Source organism: Balaenoptera acutorostrata, chromosome 5, assembly GCF_949987535.1.
Source record: "Balaenoptera acutorostrata chromosome 5, mBalAcu1.1, whole genome shotgun sequence".
Classification (NCBI taxonomy): Eukaryota; Metazoa; Chordata; class Mammalia; order Artiodactyla; family Balaenopteridae; genus Balaenoptera; species Balaenoptera acutorostrata.
Window position 1 is genome coordinate 109,524,726 of NC_080068.1, and position 7,940 is coordinate 109,532,665.

Below are 7,940 nucleotides of genomic sequence, written 5' to 3' on the forward strand. Positions count from 1 at the left end.
GCTTCATTCTGTCCTTATGACTGTCTCATCTTCTGCTACTACTTCTTTCTAGCTGTATGCTAGACTGTAAACTCTGGGTGGGAAATACAGTGATTCCCTTGCATTGGGTTGGCCAAAAAGTTCGTTTGGTTTTTTCCATAAGATGTTATAGAAAAACCCAAGTGAACTTTTCGGCCAACTCAATAGTTAACTGCTCTATCCCCAGAACCTTGTTCCACAGCCTAGCCCATCGTAGGTGACTGGCAAATGTTAACTGAATAAATAGCAACTGAGCATTGGTCCCAGATTGGTCCCTTTGGCTCCATTTTTATGGCTCTCTGGCTAACCCCTTGTGGTATGTCTTCTGCAATATCTTTGTCTACTGATTATACTTTCCCCACCTTCATTCCATATCCTTTTCCCAAATTCATGTTGGGAAGCCTGGCAAGGTACGATGCATTGAAACTGTAGACATGTAATACATTTGTAGCAAAAAGATTTCTTCCCAGGAATGTAACCTACCACCTTACTGGCCAGTGCTATTAACATGGTTATCTGCTTTTCCTCAGCCCACCATTACCACACACAATAGGAAATAAATAAGGCCATTTAATAATAATGTAAATGTTACTACTAATAAAGATAAGAGTTACATTAGAGCCAAGTTACGTATCTTTTACAGGACTGGGAAATTTTAATATGCTTCTCCGTTCAGGGAGGGATTTGGGGTTTATATGATCTCAATCATTTTTTTCTTTTATCTGTTAATACCCACATTTTGGACATTTCACAGATCATTAGCATACCTACTAGAGGAAAAGAAATATAAATAGAAAAGGAACTAAAATTAAAATGTATTAACTGGGTTATATGCCCATAAATCTGATAGTTTAAAAAAAAGGGGGGGGAGGTAAAAACTGGCAGAAGGGGTAGGAGGCTGAAATCAGTGATTAGAAATGAAGCGTGAGAACTGACTATGGAATTCCTTTATCAAGAATATCCTTACTTTCCATTGGAATGCACCCTGGGAAATCAGCTATAGTATTCTCTGTGTGGTAGGTCAATTTTTCTGGCAAAGGGGACCATATAATCTCAGTGTGAAACATTTCACACGTGGGAAAGGATCAGGACTGGGGGGAAATGTGATGGAAATGAGCCAGAAGAGTGAATTACACACATGTTTGAGTTGAAGCTGCTCCTGCCAGGCTGTAAATTATGAGAGTCATTTATAAGAGAGTCCATAATTGCTAGAGGAATTTCTGTGTTAATCATTAGGAGACAGATTCAATAAAATAAAAAATAAAAAATCAGTGCCAGCTTATGTAAGGTTCTTTCTCCTTTCCCAAGGCAATTATTGGCTATTCTCTGTTGATGACTGAGGAATGATAGCACCTTAATTAGCTATTTTTCCTTGAAGAAAATCACATTGCTTTGATTTAAGTACACCCAGACAAGCTATCCAGGAAGTCTGTGGCTACAAATCTACAAGTCTGTAGATTTCAAAGAATCCCAAAGCCAGTCCCTCTGGTTCAAATAAAATGACAATATAAAACATAATTTTAGCCTTTATTGAGAAGATTAAATTCTGTTTTAATAAAAACATTTTTTTGGCTCTACAATTGCTATATTAGACTGAACTCTCCTGTCAAAAAATCAATAAAAATTAATTGTATTTATATGAAGTATAGACTTGCCTGAATCATACCAATGTGAAGAATGACAAATATCATCCAGATGGAAAGAATAGTCATAAATTTTAAAATACAAATCAGTTGTTAGACATGTTAATTTTCTCTTCTTCCTAGTTCCTAGAGCTATTTTGTGTGTTCTTATTTGCTGTAACTTGAAAAAAATTTTAATGTGTAAAACAAACTGGGTTTTGGGAATTCCCTGGCGGTCCAGTGGTTAGGACTCCATGCTTCTGCTGCAGGGGTCACGAGTTTGATTCCTGGTCAGGGAACCAAGATCCCTCATGCCGTGCGGCAGCCAAAATGAATAAATAAATAAACAAACCGGGGTGGGGGGTGTTATTGAATAGTCCCTCAAAGAGCAGAACAGGCCACTATAAGTCATAATTATCTGAGACGATTTTTTTTTTTAATAGTTACACAGCAAAAGTAAAGAAGCCTAAGATTTGCATTTTTTTTCTTTCTTGTTTGCTAGCCATTACAACTGAATTACCTGGGCTAGTGATCAGCTTTTCAATAGTTTTATTGGTTCTCTTTTCTTATTCTAAAACTTTCTATTTTCTTGATTTCTTTTTTTTTTAATTTTAATTATTATTTATTTATTTATGGCTGTGTTGGGTCTTCGTTTCTGTGCGAGGGCTTTCTCTAGTTGCGGCAACTGGGGGCCACTCTTCATCGCGGTGCGCGGGCCTCTCACTATCGCGGCCTCTCTTGTTGCAGAGCACAGGCTCCAGACGCCCAGGCTCAGTAATTGTGGCTCACGGGCCTAGTTGCTCTGCGGCGTGTGGGATCCTCCCAGACCAGGGCTCGAACCCGTGTCTCCTGCATCGGCAGGCAGACTCTCAACCACTGCGCCACTAGGGAAGCCCATTTTCTTGATTTCTAAATTTGAATTTCTGTATTTCTCTCCAACCTAGTTTAATTCTGTTTTTACCCATTCAGATGAGTAATGTCATCATAATAAGCACTGTGAGGAAATGCCAAGTTGATTTAAACAAACATCTTTCCCCCAGTGAGTTTACATTCTAATAAGAATAAATCATGGCTACTTGAATAACTAGAAAACAAATAGACAGAGATACTTGGGGAAGAGTAGTATACACAAAGGGCTATGAGAATTTAGAAAACAGAAATAATGAATCCTGGATAGAGAGATTAAAATAGGCATCACAGAGAAAAGTGTATTTGTGCTAAGCCTTTAAGGACAGGTATTGTTTATATATGCTGGGATAGGAAAATGGTACATAACTCTATGAGATGACCAAATTTAGTAACTGATAGAAATTTGTATTTCTCCTCTTTCTTTAAGACTTAGTGATCTCATCCTCATTTGGGAAAGCATGGTGTGGCTTATTCTACAGTGAGCTTGATATCCAGCAGTCCCTTTATGGCAATGATACATGTAGGAATGGACTATCAGGAACTGTTACTCACAGCATTAGTGACACAAAATACACATCTCCATCTTGACTAACTCATTAGATGGGAACCGACTGGTATACCATAAATGATCTGCACAGCATGACCTCTTTTCCAAAAAGAGACTGCACTTTGTATTTTAGTAACGTTAGGGATTGCAAAATGAGAATTTATTCTTTTCTTTCTTTTTTTTAATCATAGAAATAGCTTTTAATTTTTACACTTAACCTTCTGAGTAGCATGTAATAATTGCTAAGGACGATAGTGTTAGAAAAATAAGGATGAAATAATGCACACAAAAGATAGGAGAGGTATTTTTAATAATTTTAAGGGGGCTAATGTTTCTACCAACTTGATTACTCATAGCTCTGTACATAGTCCTATGGATTTTAGACCCAGTTTTTGAGTCCCCACTATTCACCAATAAGATGGCAGTGATGTAGATGAGAATATTCCTATAATTCTTTCTAATGATTATATGAAACCCAGAAGCCCTAAGGAAAAAAAAAAAGTGACGCATTTGACTTCATAAAACCACAATACTGTTATATAAAGAGACACTACAAACAATGGAGAAAATATTTTCAATATGTATGGTAAAGGGTAAATGCCACTTTATATAGAAAACTCTTACAAACCAATTTCTTTTAAAATAACATAACCGCCATTAAGCATATGAAACTATTCCCAACTCCACTAATAATCAATTCAACTTAAACAAGAAGAAATCAATTTTACTTATAAGATAGGCCAAGATTAAAAAGAATACTAATATCCAGTCTTGGTGAAATTAGAATAATCATGCACTTTTGTGGAAGTATAAATTGCTACAACATTTTGACAAGCTATTTAGCATATTTCACAAAATTAAAGTGCACAGTTGCTCTGACTCAGGAATTCTTCTATGAATTTATCCTACAGTAATACAGAAACATATGAAATATACAAGCATGATACCTTAACAGTGGTTGTCATAGCAAACAAAAAATAGACAACCCCAAAATTTATCTATAGGAACTGATTAAATAAATCACCATAAATTTTTACAACAGGCATGGACCCATTTTGTAACCTCAAGACAAAAATTTAAAATATGGTTGGGTAGGAGAGGGAAGGAAGATAAAAATTGTTTAAAATGTTCACTTTCAAAATTAACTTTATCATAAATCACAAACATGCGCGAAGTAAAAGGTGAAAGCATGGCTCAGACCCAGCCCCACTCCCACTCCCCAAAGTTGCCACTGGTAACAATTTGGTATGTATCCTTTCCGAAAATGGAAAAGCTTTGAAGCCATGGCCTGCTCTGCTTTTACTAAACCAAGATGCAGTTAAACATTAGTTTTAAAATCTCATAATAAGATACAAAGTAAACAGCACCAAAAAAAATTACACTTCCCACGTCTACAATTTCCCAAAAGACTGAAATCATCCGCAGTGGTATTGTGCAGCTCTGCTTTCTACAGTTTAATTTCTATGCTTCTTTTGCAGCATGTCAAATGTCACAGACAACACAGGCATTCAAGCTTCTCTGAGCCTTAACCACTTTCTTCCAAACTTCCTGGTTTTCACCTCATGTACTGTAAATGATTTGCTTCCTATTTTAGACCAATAATGTTTTATAATTTCCATCAACTTTTCTTACGGCAGCTCTTTTTCATATGCGGCAGCCTGCCCCTTCCCCTTTCTCTTAAAATCCAACAGTTTATTTAAATAGTTTTAATTCCCCAAACATTTAAGCAATGTTAGAACAATTGCTATAAAGTGTTTAGATGCCTGGCTGACCCACAATTTCCATTTAAGCCAGTCAGTAGCCGGAATTAGTTCAGTTTATTATTTTCTTTTGAATTGATCTGTCTTTGTTCCCCCGCCCTGTGAGACTCTCCTTACTTCCCCCTTCCTCCTCTTCTTTGTCCATGGCTTCCTCCTCCCTCTCACTCCCTCCCTCTCCTTTTTTCTCCCTTCCTACCATTCCTGCCCATCCTATCACCACCCACCCTACTTTCTCTTTTCTTAACGTTTCAGCTGCAATATGTGTTAAAACAGAACTTCAGGATCTCTCTGGGAACTAAAACACGTTGTATACCATGGCTTTTCCTATAGGCTTTAGCAAGAAAGGATCGTGAGCACGATTGTCCCTCAGGATCCTGGCTACAGCCTAGCGCAGAACAAGTGAGCCCAGGAACTGGAGGGGGAAGAAAATCTTTCACTTGCAGGACTTAGGCCTGTGTGTGTTGCCTTCTGCGTACAGTAACCTCTTCGCTTTGATCATTATCTTCTATTAAATTTTTTGAGATATCCTGTTGCTTTCAGTTATACCACCACTATCTCATTATCTAGAACTCCTTGTCCCTATGCACGTTTTACCTCTTTAGTTATTCGCATCTGTCTAATTGTTACCCTTAACTCACTTCTGCTTTCACCTATGCCTTTGGCAATGTCATAGCAACATGCACAATCAAGATGCTGACCCTTCAATTTGTTGAAAGATACTGCAAAGTTCTAACATTCCTACTAATGAGGTGAATTTTTTAATTGCTTTCCAATAACACATGAAGAGGTGAGATAGAATGGGAATACTGTGACAAATAAACCTAGGACCATGAAAGATAAAAGAGATTTATGTGTTAGTTCTTAATACTCAGAAGTCCAAAAAGTCAAGTCTGCTATTGAGACATTATACTTGTGATTCTGCAAAAAGAACGTAGCTGTTGCGAGGAGAGATGTTGTTTCAGCCCTTTAAAATATGAAATTTACTAGGAGAAACACCACAGTCTTAACTGATTTCTTCACCTCTTGAACCAGTCTCATCCACCTCTTCATTTTAGAAAAATCTTTCTAATATTATTGTAATCTCTTCTCCAAAGTCTAGATCCCTTGGTGTGGCAACCATCTACACATTTCGTCTTCCCACCCTCCTGCCATGCTCCCACTAGGTATCTATCCCATTATCTTGGTGACTTCTCAGTATTCCCTGATATAATTCTCTATTATAGACCATGCTACCCCCTCTGTCTAGAATCTCTTCCCCACTCCTCTGCGTGACTACTTTCCTCTGCCAGCTGTCTCTCCTCAGCTCCAGAGTCTCCACTCTGTGAAAGTGCCTGACCCCTGGGCAGGCACAGGTACTACTTTCTCTACTCCTCTTGTCCTCACGCATACCTCCATTAGAGTCTATATATGTGTGTATATATATATATGTGTGTATATATATCTATCATTATACATTTATACATACTATTGTACAATTTTTGTTTGGTATATCCAGCTCCTCATTATACTTTTCTGCAATCGGAAACCATACCTTTTTATCTCTATGACTTCAGCATCTAGAATGAGTACCTGCCATTTAGAAGGTGCCTGTGTCAGTGAGATTTCTTGCTTGTAGGCCACTAAAACCAACTATGGCTAAGTTAGAAAAGAAATGCCTTAATAAAAATATTGTGTGGATTATAGAATTAAGGAGAAGGCAAGATAGAGAAATAGGCTCAGAAAATGGGCAGGAACCAATGGATTCAGGGCAACAGAACCAAGACTAAAGTCATGCCACAAGAATAGGCTAGTTACCTTGCTGCCACTGGTATGTGCCTCCATCCTCACTGGACATCACTGTTGTGAACCTGTGGTGCTACCACCACTGGACTCTCAATGTTTTTAAATGAGTTCCAGTTTCCGTTTCACTACCTCCACATTCAAAATTCTGAGTGCAAGTGTCTAGATGGTTGAGCCTAGTTCATGAACCTACACCTCAACTTATAGGTAGTGGGGATAGGAAGGGTAAAGAGAAGTAAACTATGTATCCCCCCAATCTATACAGTTCCCTTAAACAGGAAGGAAAATTATACACTGAGTAGCCAAAAAAAAATTTACAAATGTCCCCGAGAGTTACATATAATCATGTTGTCACTATGAACTACAGCAATGAACAGAACACATTTTAGGTGTATTTACTGATTTTGAATCCATCTTTAAGGATAATGCGATGATTTTTATTCCCTTTGCTTATTACAGAACCATGTAAGAGAAAAATAAAATTTCATTAGGCAAATTTCTTTAGGCAGCTTTTTAAAATAACCTGAACTATCAAAAGACTTTCTAAGAAGTGAGGCAGCAACTAGAAATCTAATCAATGTGATAGATAAAGACTATTAGCCCAACTCAACTATTGAGGAAAAAACCCTCTCAAACTAACATTGTATACACAGTGAAACTTTTCTAAAAAATGAAGGTAAAAATTAAAGACATTTTCAGACAAACTGAAGCTAATAAAATGTGTTGCCAGCAGATCAGCACTATAAGAAACCCTCAAGGAAGTTATTCGGATTGAAGGGAAATTATCCTAGATGGAAGACTGAATATTCAGGAAGGAGTGAAAAACACAGAAAAGAGTAAATATGTGAATTAATATAAAATCATTTGTTAAAAGTTATGTAGAAGATGATTGTTTAAGGTAAAATAATAATGATGATGATGTAATTTTGGCTTTTAAACATAGAGAATCAAATATAGTGACAAAAAAGCACAAAGAATAGGAGTTGGGGTAAATGGCATTATTCCATATAAGGTTCTTACGTTATTGGTGAAATGATATAATATTAATCTAATGTTGACTGTGATAAATTAATGATATATATTGCAAATGGCCTTATACTAACCTCTAAAAATAATGCAAAGAAAATCCAGTAGAAAAGCTAGAGTACAATAATAAAAATCTACTTGATCCAAAATGGGAAGGAAAGAGGGACAAAGGCATACACACACACACACACACAATTAAAAAAAACAAAACAAAACAGGTGGAACAAATAGAAAACAAAGTAGCAAGATGATATACTTAAACCCATATGAGTAATAAGT